Raw genomic sequence first — 21,591 nt, 5'->3', positions numbered from 1 at the left:
ACTCTGTAGCAATCTTGGGAGACAATAATTTATTCTGATAACTGAATGGGAATTATTTACATGTATTAGGGGGTCAGATTTCCCCTAAGAGATCATACATTTTCTATCAGTTTCTGCTTACATAGTTGTCATAGAATAGTTCTTTCTCTTTACTTAGATACAGGAAGGCAGAGAGGAGAATTAATTTCAGATGGCTTTAAGCAAATGTTAGAAAGGTTAACACTCATGGACTTCCAAATATCTTTTGGGCAGCTGACATTTTCAAATACTGAGCTTTTTCCTTTAGCTGAATTACAGTGCTGGCTGGAAAGCAATGGATGTGTGAAATGAAATATGCCATTCAAATACAGAAAAGAAGAGGAAAACTGCTTGTAATTATTGCAGAGAATAAAAGGTAAAATTGAAATCCTCTGCTACAAGCTGAGTGTTCTGTTTGAGGCATTTCACATGGACTTGATATATTTTATGTATGAGAAATGCTTAGAAAATTCTTCCTCTCATCAAAATATCTCCAAGAGTAATTCATTTTCAGGTGAGGTAGTTGTCTATTGAAATGAGAGAAAGATGTGGTTTAAAATTCCACAAAACCACATTGCAAGCTGAACCTGAAGAGCAGGCAGTATTAGTAGTGCCATTTTGGATGCAAGCTGGAGCCAACCTACTAATTCTTTTGTTTTAAAACGAATATGCCTATAGCATGCATCCCTACAGTATGAAACCTGAGTATGTGTCACCAACATGCATATGAGATATGTGATTACTATGATGTGATTCCCGAGGTACAGAAAAGTATTATAATTCTGACTACAGTGTAGATGTATGCCAATCACTGACCTAATTAAATACAGTGTGATAAAGAGATCTTTTAAATGAAACTATTTTTTTATACAGAAAGTAGTATAGAAAGAAATGTGATACCTGCAGTAAAATGGATTTGCTACTCAGTCATGAACATTTTTGTAGCCTGCTAAAATACTGGAGTCTGCACAGAGACACAACATCTACCATTACTTGGCTGATCTACTGATAACTTCTGGATCTTGTAGCCTTCATCAGCCACACTGAACATGTCACTCAGCCATGGGACATTGAATGATTTCAACAAACTTGATTCATGTACCAAAAAGGAAGGCAAGAATGTGGTAACACTGAAGTTGGAGGAACTACTGCTTGAGGGATCTGAGGATATCACAGGGAGGATTTGGTGATATAAGACTGCTAAACTGTGACAAGCAAGGGACGTGGATATAGGGAGAACCTGATAGTGCTGTTGCAGGTTGTGGAGTTGCCAAAAGAGAACAGAATTGCAGTGACGTTGTTGTCAGGATAGGGTGGAAGTGAGGTACAGTTTTATTTCAGTGAACACAGACAGAGGGAATATATGGGAAATTAAACAGAAGTCCATGGCAATCTAGACCATAGTTTAATAGCTAATGGGACATTTCAGAAGTCTTTAATCCATAAGACAAAGAAAACAGTACAAGCAGTAAAATTTCTGTCATTAAAATACTGTCGTCTATGAAGGCCTTCTAAAGATGTATTTCTCTCCTACATTCCTGGAATTTGTCTATAACATGTATCCAACCAAGACACGTGGGCAGTTCATAAGGATGTTAAGATGAACAACTCAATGTTTCAGTATGCAAATGCCTGATATTTTATTTCAGGAATATTAGCCCTTGATTTAAACTTCTTTCAATAAAAATACACACACATCCCTTTCAGCATGAACACATATCAGATGTCTGCTTAACCATGAAATCCAGGCTGATGTTTTCATGTGTTCACTCACCTGTTTCTGAAATTCTTTGCTGAGCAGTTAAAACAGTTCCAAGAGGAGCACGGGGAGTACCTTGCATATAGGATGCAGTACAACAGTCAGAAACTAGGACTAAGTGGGCGCTCCAGTTCCTTATTTATGTGAAAGAATAATTGTAAATATCTAAGAAGTGGTACTTGATCATAGAATCCATAGTGAATATTTAAATTCTGGAAAAAAAGGTACAATTTCACACTCTTTTTTCTTGGAAATTTTCTCCATGAGCTGTGTCCCCTGCCAAGGGTCGTTTGCGTGCTTAGTGTTTTGGATACCTGTTTCTTGTCATGCGTTCTGTACAGAGCTCAGTTACCTAAGTTGATATCAGTTTCTTTGTTTGATTTGGCCCTGTATGTCTTCTGTAGAACTTCATTTATAGTATTCTTGGCTGCTTTAGGCAAAGTATCGCCAGCAGGTCAAGAGAAGCATTGATGAGATAGGAATACTGTGTCCAGTTCTGGGCACCTCAGTACAAGAGAGATCTGGACATACTGAAAATAAGGGCCATTCAGATGAACCAAAGGACTGGAATACCTCTCCTCTGAGAACAAGCTGAGAGAGCTTGGACTGCTCAGCAAGGAGGAGGCTCAGGAGTAATGTGATTACTATCTGTAAGTACCTGAAGGGAGGGTACAAAGAAGAATAACTGATAGCAATTTTCTCCATTACATAGGGTATTTTAACATTAAGTATTCCAGTAGTTTATTAGAAGTCTGCATTTGTCATAGCAAAATTTTTTCTTCTTTTCATTTCTCAACAAAGTCTGCAGAGTCTTTTGTCACACAATCTACTTTGATTACACGTGCATTGTTTTTACTGAGCTATTCTATTCAGAAATTTAGTACACAATTTCTAAGTCTAATTTGCTGTCACTCCCCAATGTTCCTTCCCCGGAGAACCAGACATATATTCAGTTATACTTAGAAGATAATTCAGCAAAATATTTAAGTTTATGTCTTATATCTATTTCTATGTGTTATATGCTTAAATGATTCAGAAGATAGGAACTTTAAAGGATTTTGAAGCCTTTATATGGACAGTATTCTTTTTTTTTTTTTTTTTTAAATAAGAAATACCTGTTTCTTGAAAAAAGTACTTCTCTTGAATTTTCAAATTAGCTCTGCTGAGATGAAAATGTGAAGAGGAAATATTAGCTAACATACTAGTTGCATTTCAAGTCACCTACAAGAGCTATTTTTTATTTCAAAGAAGTCAGTGCACAATCATCCATAAAAGCAAATGTAAAAACAAATGAAGATGAAAATTAAGACTATAGACACCACCATTTATCTTCAATTTTGATAGGAAGGAATAAATGAAGAAGTCTCCAGTCTTCTAAGTTTAACTGTCTAAACAGGTTCTAGTGAAATGTAATTGGGTGCATTTGTGAAATTACAGAAAGCAGTATTTTTCTCACAAGTATTTTCTGACTGTATTACCACAGAATCACAGAATAGCTGAGGTTGGAAGGGACCTCTGGAGGTCATCTGGTGGTCTACCACTTTTGTTCATGCAGAGCCACTTGAAGCACACTGTCCAGGACCACTGAAGATCTCCAAGAAGGAGACATCACAGCTTCTCTGGACAACCTATTGCCAGTGCTCAGTCACCCCACAGTAAAGGAGTTCTTCTCCATGTTTAGAGGAAATAATTTTTCTTTCAGTTTGTGCTCAATACCTTCTTCTGGTACTGGACACCACCGAAAAGCCTGGCTCTGCGTTTTTGTATCTTCTCTTGCAGACATTGATGAGATTTCACCTGAGTGTCCTTGAGGCTGAACAGTCTCAGCTTCTCCCACAAAATGTGCTCCAGTCCTTTAGTCATCTTGGTGGCCTTACTTTGCACTTTCCAGTATGTTCAGATCACTCTTGTACTGTGGTGCCCAGAACTTTACATAATTCTCCTGGTATAGTCTCACCAATACTGAGCAGAGCAGAAGAATTGCCTCTCTTGACTTGATAGCAATACTTGTCTAATTCAGCCAAGAATACCATTAGCTTTCTCTATGGTAAGGACACATAGCTCACTTATGTTGAACTTGGTGTACAGTAGGACCTTAGGTACTTTTCTGCTGGACTTGGTAGCCCCCAGCTAATATTGATGCCTGGAGTTGTTCCTCCCCAGGGGCAGGACTCTGTACTTCTTGTTGAACTCCACTAATTTCCTGTCAGTCCAACTCTTCAGCCTGTCAAGGTCCCTATGGATGGCAGCATGTCCCTCTTGTGAGTCAACCACTCCCCCCCAGTTTCATGTTATCTTCACATTTATTGAGATTACACTCCTACCACACTATTGAGAAGTTAATGAAGATATTAAGCAGGACTGGATCCAGTACTGAATCCCAGTGTACTCCACTGGCCTCAAACTAGGCTTTGCACACTGACCACTACCTCTAGTTCTGGCCATTCAGACACCTTTTGATTGACATCACTATTTGCTCATTCAGTCCATACTTCAAAAGCTTCTCTATTAATATCTTATGGGTGACAGTGTCAAAGGATGATAATATCCACTGCTACCTCCTCATCCATCTCACTTCATTACAGAAGCTTATCAGGTTGGTCAAGCATGATTACTACTTGTCTTACCTAAATTTTATCAAATTCAAAGTTATGAAAGAGTTTGGTGATGGAGGAAGTGTAAGTATTGGCATATTTTGTGAGGCTTGAGAGCAGGCATCTATCAATTTTCTTCCAATCCAACAGTTTTCCCTTTTTTTCTTTCACAGATCTATTTGTTTGCTTGGATTTCCTGACTTACAGTGACCCTACTTTATGCCTCAGAGCATCATTTCTGTTCAGTGGTAGTTGCACTTTGTCAGAGCTATTTTGCTTCTCTATGTTATTTGAAAATGTTATAGAAGGAGACAAGGGGTTTGATTTTGCTGCATTCGTATCTAAAATTCTTTCCAAGATCAGTGAGAACTGATGCACTGATGGTGCAGCCTTGGAGGAAAAATCACTCTGTGCTTGTTTTAAAGCAGTTTTAATATTCCTATAACTAGGCTAAGGTTATGGAAACTGTTTGCAGGAATATAGTGTCATTGTGTGTATAAGATAAATTAGTAATTGTAAAGTATATTCTGCATAGTTTTAGGACCGGACTTACTGTTTTTACACTTACTTTTCAGCATATATCTGCTTTACACAGCCCTTTGCATGGCTTTTTGTCTGCAATAAGTACTAGAATGTGCTTAGAGCTTAGCAGGATCCTATCATTTTCCAAATCTTTCCCCTACATTTTACTACTGTGTTTGCCAACAGTACTACAAAAGTGCTGACATTTTACAAGATCAATTGAACAAGAGTTCTCTTTGGAATAGGATGTAATTTTTTTAAATATATTATATCAAATTGTTTAAGTCCTGCCTGACAAGAGTCTTGTAGATAAAGCTGGTAAGGAATTGGCATGCAGCGGAAATACTCTATTATTTAGAGAGCATTATTAAAATTTTTAACTGTTTCTTAATTGATTAAGCTTTCAATACCAGATTTGTTCCTATCATGTTTCACTTAGCTTGCTTTTTACAATTTTATGTTCCAGTGAAGCTATTATAGCAAGTTTACGCAGCCTAATTCCTTTCGTATTTCTTTCCATTTATATTTCTGTTTGGAGTATTTAATTTGTATATATTATCTATGTTGCGGAGACTAGAGCAGTTGAGATACTAAGAACAAAGACCAGCCTTAGAGTTTTATTTTTATTAAAAAGACTGCAATCTTCCAAAACATAAAACTGTGTTTTACGAACACTGTGACTTCAAATTGTTTGGCTTTGATAATATCCAAGATCATTTTATTCTATTTCAATTGGTACTTCTTCTTTATCTTGTACTTCAAAAGTGTTCTGGCGGTTGCTAGAGAAGTTAGAAGTGTCTGACCTAAACAGCATTGTGTTTTTAGTTTTGATTTTGAGTTTGTCTTTATGTTCACCCCAGGTTTATGAATGTAGAGATTTTATATAATGCTAATTCACTGAATTTCTTTTGAGTACTGGAGCGCTGCTCAGATTTGAGATTTTTCAGCTTTCATCGATTTCCTGTAGGTGGCAGCCATGCAAAATAAAGCTCTCTGAGCCTTTTCTAGTCGGAGTTCTTTTATATTTATTCAAGAGAAAACGGCATTTCAGTAGTCACCAAGATTACTAATTAAAAATTGAAATATCATACTTCAATGCCAGTTTCTCAATATATCTTTTCTTTCCTTCTTTCTTTCTCTCTCTCTCTCTCTCTTTTTTTTTTTTTTTTCATGAGTATGCTCATGCTTTCACCTCACATTTTCTAGCTGTTATACAGCTCATAGAGACCAAACTTGATGGATAAAGAAAACAACAGAGGTAAAACAAGTTGTAATTTCTAATTTGAAGTCAGAGTTATTGAACTAATAAAATAATTAACCTGATTAAAGTTCCTGATCCTTTGTAGACATTTAATTTGTTCTTTTCAACATTAATATAGGCACGGTTCTAATGTTAATAGTGTATAGTGCAAGACTGATCCTTTGAACACTCCCACTTCCTTCACGTCATTTCCACTCTGGTAAGACAATCTGTTTCTGTAGTTAGTTAATCATAGCTAAATACAACTAATCTCTCCTTTTTATCTTTTGAAATTGATGTTAGTCATTGATTTTCAAAGATTTCCACAGAATACTGGACTTCAACTTTTGTGTCAAATTTGTTTGGAATTTACCTCTGCCTTTATAATTATCAGATACCTACTGACAGGCAATTAAGGAGCAATTATTTTGAAAGAATGTTGAAATACATCAACACAATTTCCCTCATTCAAACACATAGAAACTGTTCTTTTCACTTTTCTGGATTGGGCTATTCTGATGTAGTCATGATTCTCATGATTAAATTTTGAAATTCTGAGCAATCAGATGAGCATATGGCACCACTTATTTATAAAACAAACTTTCTAGCCATTTTGAAACATTATAGGAAACATATCTGTAAAATCTCTATGCCTGCATTGAGAAGCTCACTTGAGTTGCAGAGTGGATGCCTTAGACAATTAATAGTGAATAACTGATTCATAATTGCCTTTTTGGAGGTCCTAAATCTAAATATTTGAAGCTCAGCAATCTCAGGGGAATAACTGACTATATGGAGGTCCTGACTTCTGGCTTTAGAATTACATAACTTCACATAGGTGATGACAACTATCAATAACAAGTATGTCAGGAAGATGAGATGGAGAGGGTAGCCATGTACCCCTATGAAGAAGTGGTAGGAAAAGCTGATGGCATGGAGGTAAGCTCTTATTAGGGGACTACACAGTGGAGGCATGTTGCAGGAATGTGAAAGTCCAGGTTATGAAGGTAATGGGTTTCTCCTATACGGAAGATGGAATAAATCTAGCAAGGACCCATATGCTACATTCCTGCCAGTACCATGAATTATTGAGTACCGATGTTACCTAAGAAGACATCAGTATTTACTGTGACTTTATAATTTAGAGGAGAACCCGGAAACACATATTAGAATTATTCAGTCTAATGAGCTCTGCTCTTAGAATATTTCTGATCACTTCATGATGTGGCATCAGAAGTTTCTGACATGCTGGAATGTGATCCTTGCAGTTTTCAGTTTTGCTAACAAAGCAGAACTAAATAGTTGTAAAAGCCGCTTTATAAAAGCTTACAAAAACTATTTTAAAATCAACTGTTTCAGCTGCTGTTCATGGAAAAACTGTGGTAAGGATTAACTGATAATTCCTCATTCTGAATCCAGACCAGTGCAGCAAAGATATCTAAGAGAAATAAGATCTGGAATACAACATGAAGAAGAGGGTATTGCTGTACTCCCATATGCATATTCCCAAACACAGTGTGCTGTGCAGCAACCTCATAAATTGGGAGTACTTAGGAGGTAAATTATGGTTGAATAATGAAAATTCAAGCTCAACTGCATGGAAAGTATTGAGCACAGTTAGGAATAGTGGTGGTGCTGGACAGAGAAAGCTAAAATAAATAAGTAAAAAGGAAAAAAAAAAAAACAAAAAAAACAACCAGATATTAGAAATCTAGTGCAAAAGATAGAAGAAAAGGCATAGTAATTCTGTCTAGTACCCTCATGTGACAGTGATTTCATTTCTAAATCAGTCATATGGGTAAATGTAAAGTGAATATTATAATGCAGATTGATTACATAGTTCATATAAAAAGGTATAAGCATGAGAACACTGCTAAAGAATCCCATTTTTTCCCCTCCCTTTTCTCCAATAGAAATGGATTTCAATTTCTATTTAATATTTTATAGTTTAGTTTTATGGTTTTGTTCAAGAGAATCAGTTAGAACCTTTCTTTAATTTAGAAGCGCAGAAGCTGTGATCCTGCTGGGAAAAGGTTCCAGAGCACAACTCCTGCTCACTCAGAGCACTGGTTGATTGCTCTGAAAGTATCAGTATGATGGTGTTAGTCTTATGGTGTAGTACAGCAGACTAAATCAATTAAAATTCACAGGAGTGCTGTGCTATCTGTTACATAGAACAGTTTTCTGCATTAACTACATTAACAGACCAGATCTGCTCCTCCATGTATTTAAAGATACTGGTGGTAAAATAAGAAAAATCAACATAGTTTTGTACAGAAATATATTAGATACTGGTGAATATATCCTTTTAGATTTTTGTAACATTATAGACACTGTTTTTCTAAATGGTGAGCAACATACATTTATCTTAAGCTTTTTATTGAGCTATGTTTTACAGCTCTGGAGAGCCCTAAGGAACAAATGTAAAGTCAGAGACATATTGTCAGAAGTTCAGTCTTTTAATCAGAGGGATTATTTGAAATTTAAAATGAGTTGTAATGTATGAAAATAAGATCCTGGTATATGGCTGCTTGGCAGATCCTTGAACAAAATTCACTTATTACAAAGATGAAATTTGTAATCTGCCAATGAAATATGGAAACTATTATCTCTTGAAATTGAATTTGTATATAGTTTCAAGAAAGATATTTGGAAGAAGTAGTTAGGATGTTAAAGTAAATATATGCTCAATATAATTTCTGAATATATTTTGCTAGCATATCAGCATGTAGAAGACCATAAGCACTGTACTCCACTGAAACCAAATCTGGAGTGTATTTTCATAATGCATAAACAAGGTCTTCTGTCTAAAAACAGATATAAAAGGTTATGTTCTATCCTGTGGCAAGATGAGACAGAACTGATATTTGTCACCAGATGATTCCAACTGAGACACTTGAGCATGGTTCAGCTCAGTCTGCATTTCTTTACCAAGAAAGTGTTTTCCTTTACTTGTAGCATGATCTCAACATCAGGTACGACCCCTTTTCATCCCCAAGATGGAGTGAGTATGGCCGATATTAACATTGAAGTCTGGGAAATAGAAGTGTTCCCAAGTGACATAGTCTCAGTAGAGCCTAAATGAATAAGGAATGTGCTGAGAAGGTAATATCATTAAAACATTTGTGCACATTTCAGATTACTTATCTGATTAATACAGGTCAAAATTATTTAAGGGATTAAAAATGAGTTACAAACTTCAGCTGCTATGATAGCACATCATGTCATTTCCTAACAGTGAGCATATGCAATGTGTAGATATGCTTTAATCTTTGCTTATAATTGAGAATCTGAAACTGCTAGTTGGAATATCTGTGCAACATCCTTAAGTAACTACTAACTGTTCGATAATTATAAATTTGTCAGTGGTTTCTAACATTGTTTATTCTTGTTAGGTTTTTTTTCCAATAGGAGGATATATCTCAGAGCATGCTCCTGTATTTAACATTTCACAGGATTGGTTGCCCTGGTACTTGGAACAATTCAGGGCTCTTCTTAAGTAAATGGCCAAACAGGGAATCTGACAATATGCCTCAGGCTCTGTAATTAGGCCTCCCAAGTGCTCCTCCTACATGCTTAGTTACTGAATTTACAAGAGGATGTCTGTGCATCTCTCCATTCTTTATGCTGAACTCAAGCCACCCCACTACTGCTGATATCCCCTCAGTGGAAACTGTTCACGATTTGAGAAAGATCTTCTGAGATTTCCAAACCTCAGAGCTACTACAGTAATAGGAACCACTGGTATGGTTTTCCCAAGATGGTTCTTCTCCTTTGATTACCTTTCATCTGTTGATTTTTCACTTCCATTTCCTAACTACTCATTTACCTTTCAGGGGAGCAGAAACAACATACTCTACAGATACAATGCTGTTTTTAAACCTTTAGTATTCATCTCTGGCCTCAGTTTGTAGGTAGTCAATAGAAAACTTATCTACTTTTTTTTTTCTCCTTATTTGCTGCCCTTCCACTTTTTCTTAGATTAAAAAGATAAAAATAAAATTAGTGGACTCGGAAAGCAAATCACAACTGACCAAGATAAGATTTGTGGCAATTCAGCTTGAATGCAAATGGATCTACATTAAGACATTTTGTGCCTTCTCTCAGCTCATTTAAGGTTTTGAATAGCACTTTATAAAGAATCAAATACTTTCCTAATTCTAGTGATAGCACTAGGCTTAAAGATACTTTGTCATATTTTTCTTTCACGATGTTGGAGAGGGATTTTGGCTTCAGAGGCAGCAGATGCCAGCATGGACTTTCAATAAATCAACTTTGTCTTTTCTTGAATGTTGCAGGAGAGCACTTCTGTGGCACAGCATACTTTTTTGAATACACCGCTAGTGTCATGATTATTTTCAGTTTACACTGATGCAGATAGATACTCAGTTATAAATGGCTTTAGGAAAAAATCATGCAATCTCTTTAATGCTTTGAATGGATAAAGTGTTCAAACCGTACGTCAAGCTGATAGGTTTCTCGGGCTTGTGGACTCTACAGTTCCATCAATAACAATGAGGTTTTAGGCTATTGAAATTCTATATATTCTTTCTAACTTTCTTCCTTGCCAACTTAAGTTTTAAATATATGCTTTAGTTGTCATTATTACTTTCACATAAGTACCCTGTTAAGAAAAAGAACAAAGTAAATTCTCATATCCCTCAAAACTGAGAATAAACTAAAGACTTATTTTAACAATTATTAATACTATTTCTACAGCAGTAGTGCCTAGATTTTTACGATCATTTCATTTCTAATTGTACAACAAAGGAAAACCATTGGAGATCTACGGGTGCAAACCTAATGTAGCTATTTAATGCATTAGGCCAAGAGCACAAATTTATAGTTAAAATTCAGTTTAAAAAAATTCATTCTGAATGAACTATCTGCTCGCTGAGCCACTGTTTTGTAGGTTGCAGATTAGATATCAGGGTTAAGAATAAACTGGAACTTTTTAAAGAGTATTTGCATGGATGATGATAGAGAAAATGCGGAAGAGAAAAATGTTCTTTTCTTTGAGCTACAGTTCTTTTTCCTGTGTTCACCTTATAAATTATTGTGAAGCAGTATGTGATGAAAACAGAAAAATAGAAACAGTTTAAATGCACATTCTCCTTTTTGGATGATTTTGTTTGTTTGCTTGTTTTAGTTTTAGAGCATTGCTCTGCTCAACGGGAGTTACGTTTGGCAAGGACAGTTTTACGAGAATCTTTGTGATTGCAGATTAAGTTTTCTCTCAAATTGCATACTGAAATGCTGAATTTAAGTCAGAATCATTATCTTTTGTATTTTTAAAAACTTGCGTATCCCCTCTTAGATGTATATCCCATATATAGATATATATAACCCTTATATATCATTAACGGCTTTGCTTGTATTCTGTATTTGTATATTACACTAAAAGAGACTCTCTGTTCAAAGTGTATGCAGAATCTATTATCTCGTAACTGCTAATGCAAATCAAGAAACATTTTTCTTTTTCTGCAGTCTTAAAAACAATAATCATCACAAACTGAATGTTAAATTTACTTATTAAGCTGATTTACAGTGTTCTTATTACTGAAAGCTGCTACAGGTGCCATGCATAAAACACTTCAGTCATTTACCCATACCCAGGAGCACAGCTGGTGTTACAGAACGTTCCTGTCTCTTTATATCCATCTGGCTGTGAAGTAAATTAGATAAACTGGACATGAATCAATTCTTTCAATCTGGAATAATTTAAAACATGGCTTGACTCTAAATATAGCTTTTCAAAATGTCAGTAGAAGCCAGTTCATATATTTAATTAAAAAATATGAAAGTTAGAAATTCAGAATGGATTATATTCACTAGTGCCATTGCCGTGCATAATTTATTTCAATGCTTAAATAATATCGCTTTAAAATCCTTTTTATTTTGTTTTCTTATCTTACTAGCTTCTTGAATATCTTTGAATCTCTGAGAAAAACTGTAAGATGACTTTTTATTTAATAATAGCTAAACTGTTTTTCTTGATCTTACTACATTATGAAATTTACAGAAACTATTAGCTCAATTTTAATGGAACATTTACCTTATATTATAGAAATGAATGGAATATTAGCACAAAACACTGTGTAACCATAGTCTTCTTAATGACTGTAAGTGATTTCTTTTTGCTTTCATAGAGAGAAAATAATGATTAAACGGTTGCAGTTCTTCCCCACTTTGCATTTAAACAATTTTTAGTGCTCTGTTTCTTAAATGCTTTGTAAATTTCTGCAGTTATTGAGAATCAGGTTCAAAGTGTTTATTCTATTCATTACTCTGATTGTTCAGTGGTGCAAAATGTTCAACATGTTCTTTTCATCTTGGAAGAATTTGAATTATCTCATTGACTGCAATGGAAATATTCAAAAAGCTAAAGATATAGTTAAATGTTTTGCTCAAGTGAGGTCTGTATTCTGCCCATTTAAAATAAAGCCTTTAATTTAAGTACCATGTTTTGTTTTGTTTTGTCTGGCCACGTTGCCTTTTCTGCATAGCAAGAGAAAATGCTTTGGTGTTGTAGAAGAAATTCTAAGTCATGGCCTGAAACAGTGATTGAGCACCTGTTGGGAAGGGAAGGCCAACCCAGAGGAGCTCAGGTGCATACAATATACCTAAGTGACCAGAAGGTGTGAAGCCAGGATCCACCCCTTCCCAGACCTTATTTAAGGGTTGGCAGTAGAGGGAAGGGTATCTTGCTGGAGATCTTTGTATACCTGAGGCCTTCCAAGGATAAGCAGCTTCTTTCCTTTATTTCTGTGCCTACGACTGTTCATTTGAGTGAATCTTCGCTTGTTGCAACCTGTGATCTTGTTGCTCTGCTGTTATTGCTGTACTTTCTATTGCATTATAGGTATTAATTTTAAATACAGAAAAGTGTCACAGTAGACAGTTTGTTTTTTTCAGGTTAAGTATTGTGGAGCAAGGGAAGGTAATGATATTGCCTTCTACCAGGATATGAGCACGCTCATAAAGGTATTTGACAAGATATAGTTTGGAAGATGATATAGGGGCAAGCAGCTTACCCTTTCATAAGTCAGCAAAGTACCCAGAAGGTGCAATCTCTAAGTGGAGATTCTGCTCACTCTGTCTCTAACCCCTACGTGAGAATGAGTAGATGCATTGTTTGCACATGTTCACCCTGGGTTAGTCACTCCTTCTCACATGGTACTCACTCACTGATATATCTGCATACAAGTACTCTTACTATAAATATGACTTTAGTGCTAAGTTTTGCATGAGCTACTATAGTGGTATTTAATTATGTGGCCTAAATGTTGTTTAATACTTGTCATAAATATGTGGATGAGAGGCTGGTGCAATTGCAAAAAAAATATATATATATTATTATTATTATTTTTTTTTGATCATGAGGTAGTTTACTTGATGTCTGGACTAATGTCTGCTGATAGGCCTTACCTGTCAGAAAGGGGGAAATAGCTCCTAGCCTATGAGCTAGCGAAGCTCATTGAGAGGGCTTTAAAATAGGTATGAAGAGGATAAAGCTAGGCCTGCTAGAGATGAGCCTGGGGGAATGATAATGGGACAGTGGGTGAGCCAGAGAGCTCAGCTGAAGCATGTATACACCAAAGCATGCAGAATGGGCAACAAACAGGAAGAGCTGGAAGCCATTATGCAGTAGGCAAGCTGTGACTTAGTTCTCATTATAGAAACATGGTAGAATTGCTCCCATGACTGGAGTGCTGCAGTAGATGGCTATTAACTTTCCAGAAGGGATAGACAAAGAAGGAGAGGTGGTGGCATGACTCTCTATATTAGAGAAAGTGTTGATATTGTTGAGTTTTGGACTGGGAATGGTAAAGTCAAATCTCTATTGGTAAAGAAGAGGGCAAGGGCCAACAAGGTGGACGTTGTGGTGGGGGTCTGTTACAGGAACAAAATTTCTGAGATCTGATCTATTCTTTAAACTTTTCAAGATTTAAATGTCTCAAGTGTAATTTATTCCTAGAGTTTATAAATGCTATGGTTATGCATCTCAAGGACATATTGCTCAAAAATAACTTCCTCTGGCCTAATCTGTTTTTGTCCCTTCTGCTCAGCTTTCATTTTCAATCCAAATGCTCAAATGCAGTTTCAAATTCCAATCTGAGTCACTTCTGTGTAAATATTTGCCTTATATTTGTGTCCCCTCATGCTTTTCATTAAAATGCCTCAAGCTTAGTGAAGTGGTTATATGCAATAAAATTTGTCGTAGGTTTGTATGCATTTAGACCAATGCAATATTGCAAACCTGTTTATGATCCCACATCAGGATGTGATGTTGCTTAGAAATGACCCCAACAACTTTTAAATATTAAACTGTATGGAAATTCAGCATCTTCTTTATTCCAGCCATAAATCAGAGCTGTTCTTCTTTTCAAAGGCTTTCAAGTTTTTTTTTAACATTCTTCTACTTTCTTTTTAAATAACCAATTTATTTAGTGTTAATTAATTCTATGTATAGGACTTTCTGTTCTATTATTTCCCTGCAAGTGTATATTTTTTTTTAGTGTCAAATGATTAAGAATATCAGAAATACCCTTTCAGTTTAGACCAGTGATCTACTCAGTGTGTGTTTGTGTATATCTATCTTTAAAAAATAGCAATAACAGATGTTATTTGGGGAGAATGTGATCCTGCTCACCATCTTTGTTCCATTCCTGTTACATTCTTCCAATATTTGCACCTTGCTTGCTAGACCCTTTCTAACAGTACCTGAAATATCATCAGGATTTTGCTGACTTTCTTGGGATTTTTCAAAATTAACTTCAAAATCTTCTTTTCAAATTGTATCTGTGAGTCCTGAGCATGATTTAGGTGATATTTTTTCAATGCAATTTTCTTTTACCTGTGTTGAATTGTTTCAGCCAATCACTCAGTCTTGTAAAGCTTTTCTGGAGTGCCTTTCTACGGACATTGTATTTGAATACTAGAATTCTGCTGTTCTGTTTTACCTACAGAACTGAAAATTAAGTGGCAGTAGGATTGGTTTTCAGTCCTTATTTACTTAGCAATAACAAGATGAAATCTTTATTTAGGTTATTTTTCAGTCAGTTCCCTTTAGATAAGTGATTCCTTCTCTGTTTGACTTCTCATTTTCCCTATGGAGAGACATGCCTCAGTGTAAGGGTATGAGATATTGATAAGGTGATTTTTCTCATGAGAGTTTCCTACATAATACTGCACTGCCCTTGTCATGTAGTTCCCAGACTCAATTCAGTCCAGGCTGGGTAAGGCAGGTAATTGTTTGACTTGAGAAACAGCCCTTTGCTCATGCCTCTGGCCTGATACAATCATTTTGACTGGGGGGCTCCTGAAGTGTGAATAACTAAGAGACAGTAAATGTGGCAGTGACAGGGGTTAAATTAAAAATATGATAACATTATCTGCCAGGTTAGTTTGCAAGTGTTTTTATTCTGTATCTGAGAGGGTGATTAGATGATTGTTTCAGTCATCAACATGTGAATACCCATGTTCCCTTTGAAATGTGCATACATGAACATTATGGGAGCTTTTGGTTACTTACAGTGCTATTTTTCTGTACCCCTTTTGCACTAGCAGACACAGGAGGAAAAAAAAAAAAAGGGGGAATATATTGGAAGGAAACTCAGAGTATTCAAAACTCTGGAACAGTGATGATAAAGTTTATTCTTATATTTTTAAGTTTCTTTTCTCTCTACTTTCCAGAGGCGAATTGCCATCAGAACATATGTTTCTCCTCTAAATTTTTTTTTATTTTTATTATTTTCAGTAGTAATATTGCCAGCAGTCCATACTTTTTTCTTAACTGAACCAGATGGTTTAAAGGTCTTGGCATTACTGGTACTGATTAAAATTAATAAATAAATACGTTCTATTCTGCTGACTCCTTTGGCTTCATGTCTGTAACGAAGAATAGCTGGTTGGAAAGTATTTCACTGAGAAAAAACATGAACCATGAATTTCAGACTATTTGTGCTGTGGCCTACTTGGAACTCAGAGAATGAATTTGAAAGTGAAAAAGAAAATATTAATGTTCAGTGGTATTTACCATATTTTGTTAAACAAGTTGCATATAATTTAATTTTTCAACTATTCTCCTAGGCAAAAGTTGCACTTTTTAATATAATGTCATACCCTGAAATGTCTGTCTGTGATTCCTCTTCAATCTATTGTTTTTTATTTATTTATCTATTTATTTATTTTACTTCTGACAATGATTTCTAGTCTGAATTCCACATACTAAATCATTAATCTGCCTTTATGGATGATATATTTAAAACAATCACGCTCTTTAACTTACAACTTCTACTGTGTCAGATGGCACCTATTCCACACATCTAGAATTTGATTCACAACCCTCTGTAATTATATAAAGTCATTTAATTATTTCTAAAAAGCTTTTCATCAAACCTTTTGCTTTGATGTTTTAGGACTAGATTCTCAGTGATACTAATTATTGCAATGAAGAATGTCAAGATTTATAACTGTAGACTTTGCTCTTCTCTCTTTTGTGTGTAATTGAGTTTAGAAACTTCAGATGTTTGAATCAGAAGTGTCAACAACTATGTGATAATTACTGAATGTCATAGTCCTCTGTCAATATCCTGTCTGTAGTATGTTTCTTAATGTTGATACACAAAACGTTGCCCTGCTAGACTGGATGGCTGCATCCACGCAGGTAAATTGCACAGGGCCAGCCTGAGGACTTGCATAAGATTAACTTAAGTATTTAAATGTTAGTGTGCTCCCTGGAGGTTATGACCCTTCCAACTGATACTGTCTGGAAGACAGTGAAATGAAGGACTGTCTGCGAGAACAACATTCAAGGGGAAGAGGGGAAGATTAGGGCTGAGCAGTGAGCAATGGATACGGCCCATTTGATTGACTGGATATCTTTGCATGAGCACTACAGTTAAATTACAGAAGTAAATCTGTTCAAGACACTGAATAGGGAAGATATTCTGAAACTCGTAAGTGAAATATCAAGATAGTATTCACATCCTAGTCTTCCAAATAATTTTTGCTGAATCATGGAAGTTATTTGTGTTTTACTAATTTCAGTAAAATCCATTTTATAGATTCCATATCAGCCTTTGAAAGTTTTCAGCTTATTTTCTGTGCCAGCATTAAAAGCAGTCCTCAATGTGCAGACTGTTTAATGTACTATTGATACAGCTAAAACTCAGCTTTGTCAATATGTGGTGAATTTTCTTTTATATTTGGAATAACAAATAGTGTATTTGTTTAGTATCAGTGGTTGATTACCAACTTTTCATAACGTTCTAGACATGCTGTCAATGTCTATGTTTCTTACCGTTATATCATTCAAAATTCACTTTCATGACCTGAATCCTAAGCACAGGAATAAAGTTGTTCTGAATTTGGCTGTAATCTGCAACGATTTCCCATTTTCCTTTGATGGTGAAATGATAAAATTAGTCCTATTCTTACTGTTTTTGTTGAAGCTCTCAGCATGTTAACTGTTTTGTGGAAAGACTTTGAAGTGAGCATGAATCAGTTTCAGGAAAAGTGTTTGTCTATGCGCACCTATTCAGATATGAAGGTAAAGTTTTTATGTAAAAATCTGATAAGTATTCTATATATCCAGCTGTTTTTGGAGTGGGAGTTATGAACTCTGAAACTGCCTGGAAGGGATTCATCCAGCAGTTTTGACTTCTGTTTTGGTTGCCAAGATTTAACTCTGTTGTTAAAATGAGATTTCTTAAAGAAACACAAAGTGATATTTACAAGAGTTAAGTCGAAGTCCTCTGCATGTTTAGTTGAGTTCTATTGGCATGTCATACTGACATGTTTAACTTCATTTTCGTTGTAATCCTCATGTTGCAGAAGGGTTAAAAAAAAAAAAAGTATAGTAGCAATTTGCCACAGAGATGTTACCAAAACAAGTTGGTAGTATTTTAAAAACTGGAATGAATGGAATGTAACTAAAACATATTTTCTTTCATGTTTTGGGTTTTAAGTAGTACTATTACTGTTAAAAGAATTATTCCACTGATGTACTTGGATGCTATTTAGATTTTTTTTTTGTTTGCTCAGTGCTTTTTTTTTTTTTGCTTTGAAGTATGAGGATTTACATTTCAGAGTTAATATGAGAATCATATTTGTTTTATCTGTTCATGTCCGAGAACAATTTTTTGTCTTTAATGATGAAAGTTGGCTCTGATGTCACTCTGCAATCTTGATGATGTAAATAATGCCCTTTCTATTGCATTTTAGGGTAAATATACATAATGTCTCTCTTTCCTTCAGTTGTCCACATCTACTGTGGACTTTAATGGCATTAGTGTGTATTTATTTCCACTTCTAAAGCACCTTCTAGCAATCATTTAATGAAGCAGCCAAACAAACTGCTGTATAATCTGTTAATATTGGCATTTATAATGTAATTAAGATAAAGTGTTTGAAAATGAATGTCTTATAGTTTAATGTCTAATTAGTGTCTGCTGATTACCACAAAACACTTAAAACTGTAATTGCTAAACAGAATAATTAAAATCATAAAATGAGGCCTTGGTGTCTAAACTACACAGGTGAAATTATGTTCTCCTAGATCATCTATTGCTCTGAGGTCTCAATGGAAAATATCTGCTTTAATATTTGGTTTTCATTTTGATATTCTAGATTTATGCTACTTGGATGCTGTAAATCAGGGGAAAATGATCTGGTGAAAGAAAATAAGATTGATGCAATTAAATAATATAAGTAGTAATGTTGTGTAAGCAGATGGTTTTTATTATGACATAATAAATTCTATCTCAAAATCCAGTGGGCTATTGCAAGCTGTGATCGTTGTCACATTTCTTATTACTCTATTAGAACTATGTGGAACTGCCCTAAATGAACAATTTGTCTAAATACTTTACAGTTCCTCACCCTCTTCTTTGAGAGTAAAGGATTTTGATTTAAACACAATAAAACAAGGCAAAAAGAAATTATTTTCCGTCTAAGTTATATGTCTTGGCAAAGATTTGGATAATGGCATTATCATGCTATTCTTTCTCTTGTTTTTCTCCTTGTCTACTCAGCATTACAATACCACTCACTACCAACATGGATAGGCTTTTGTAAAAACCCACAAATATCTATTTGATAGCTCTTAGTGTTGTTATTGTAAATGGATGTAAACTTAATGTTATTGTAAGGCACTTAAAAATGTATCTGCATCACTTTAAATATATTTAAGTTGCCCCAAAAGCAATGCCTCTTATTTCAGTGGAAACTTCAACAGCTACAAAGAGCATGATAACAATATTTGATAGCTGAGAATTTGCTTTACAAAACAAACAAACAAACAAACAACAAAAAAAAACAAGAAAATAACAGAACTATTTTTCAGCATAATCTCTGCTATTATCTATGCTTTTTTACCAGTAATGAGCAAAAACCTGCATGCTGCACTTTTTTAAATGAAAATAAAAAAAATCTGCACCAGATGTGGTGATCCCCTGTCACTGCAGCCAATGCTGAAACATGCCCACCCCCCCACCCTTCCACCTTACTGTGCTCGCATCCACTGCTTGATCTCCAACATCTGCTGAACATTTATGAGGAATATCAATGGGTACATTTTTCTGCATGGAGGAATTCAGTTATAAAACTTATCTTTTAAGCTCTTTCAGATCAGATGCCATGCTGTCAGACTGTCCCTCTGCTGCCATTTGTCATATGGCAAAGAAATGTAATGGAATATTGGTAGGAGGTTCAACCTCTACTGCCATGCTACCAACATCTACCTTTGAAGTTGTGAGCCAATGTAATAAAGAAGGAATTACTTTTGAAGCAGCCCTCATGAATCAAGAATCCATTTGACTATTACCACTTACCCTGCAGATGAGTTTGGGAATATATGAATTTGATTCCTTTTAGATAAATTCTAACTGCATGATATTGTTCTGGATAAAATGTAGTGTAATGCAGTCACAAAGCAGAATCCAGAATCCAGCCTGAGGGTCTACATTGGAGTTTCTCAAAATTACAAAATGATTTTTATAAAGAGTTAGGAGTACCAACTGCTTTGCTGTTTACGTCTGTTTCTGTTGATCCACAAAACTTGCTGATAGGCTTACAGCACTATCTATCATTGAAGTTGAGACCTATTGCTCACACACAGGAATAGGTTGCTACGTGTCAACTATACCAGTTACTGTATACAGTCTTTATGAACATACAAATTCATAATCCGGGACAAGAGAGAGTTAGTATAATGTAGTGATAGAAAGCTAATTGAATTTGATAGTACTTCAGTTAAAATCATTCACATAAATACTTAACATAGATTTGCTGATAGTGGGATTCATCTCAATTCAGCGTGTTGCAATTGTTATGAGATGCCTTGATTACAGCAGCAGTCACAAGAAATATGCAATTTCTTCATTTGCTTTACCTCATGGTACTGTTACTGCTATGTTTGTAATGGGGATACTAATCTCCTGCATTCAGGTATTATCACTTCACTGATCTGAATATGATTATTGCTCTTTTCTCCCCTCTCTATTGTTGTGTCTGTGATAACAAGAATAATCTTCAAGAAGCTGTTTTTATTTATGTTCCAATCTGGAAATGAGCTGACATTAAGTAAAAATGGATTAGCGTTGTCTTGTTGTTATATTTATGCACTTGAGCTGAAAGAATCTTGTGAGCATCTTAAAGAGCTCTTGTGTTAATACTGAAATTTAGGGAGGGAGATTCTGGTTTTCAAATTTAAGAGATGTTTAGGAAGAATTTCAAAGATGTGAAGTGGGAAAGACTATATTGCTTTATCTACAAGAGAAATAAAAAATAATAAAAAAAACTTGACTCAGTTCTCTAGTGCTGAGGCTAAGTGCCATGGAACTGTTTGTTTTCATATATATACTTTTGCACTCTCCAAAACACCGAAGCTACACCCAAACTGACAATTGGGATATGGTTTCTGTCTTGTTCTAATCACAGGGTTGATTGAGCTTCATATTGAAAGAGGATACATACTGACTGTCTTGAGCCAAAACTGTTCTAGCAATATACAGACTCTTGAATTCTAAAGACCAGTTTTTATGTTTGTTAAGTACTGATTGCAAACTCAAAACATACCACACCTTACTAGCACTCATTACTTATATATTAATACTTAAAAATACTTAATGTCAGATAAATTGTCTCAGTACAGAATAATAACGTCTTAGACTGATTACGGAGGAGGGCCAGAAGGTGATTAGAAGGCTGGAGCATCTTGCCTATGAAGACAGATTGAAAGAGTTGAGGATGTTCAGCCTGGAGAAGTCTCCAGGGAGACCTTACAGAAGCCTTCCAGTACCTAAAGGGGACTATCAAGAAAGACAGGGAAGGACTCTTTATCAGGAAGTTGCAGATGTCCTGTCCCTGGAAATGTTCAAGACCAAGGTCGATGGTTTTGCAGGCAAGCTGATGTAGTGGAAAGTGTTCTTGACATGGCAGGGAATTAGAATAAG

At 35.3% G+C, this 21,591-nt stretch overlaps 1 protein-coding gene and 1 long non-coding RNA gene across 2 annotated transcripts in view; both read left to right on the top strand.

Moving 5' to 3' along the window:
• LOC109363961 (uncharacterized) overlaps positions 1–12,592 on the top strand; it is a 38,490-nt gene extending 25,898 nt beyond the window's left edge. Inside the window, exon 4 of the long non-coding RNA XR_014880867.1 lies at positions 287–12,592. This is a non-coding gene — a long non-coding RNA (uncharacterized LOC109363961). The remainder of the gene's footprint in view (positions 1–286) is intronic.
• GPC5 (glypican 5) overlaps positions 1–21,591 on the top strand; it is a 657,195-nt gene that overhangs the window by 320,683 nt on the left and 314,921 nt on the right. The gene's annotated exons all lie outside the window — the stretch shown is intronic.

The sequence above is a fragment of the Meleagris gallopavo genome, chromosome 1 (assembly GCF_905368555.1).
Source record: "Meleagris gallopavo chromosome 1, MGAL_WU_HG_1.1, whole genome shotgun sequence".
Lineage (NCBI taxonomy): Eukaryota > Metazoa > Chordata > Aves > Galliformes > Phasianidae > Meleagris > Meleagris gallopavo.
The sequence above is the reverse complement of the archived record's forward strand: the minus strand, read 5'-3'. Positions and strand labels throughout refer to the sequence as shown.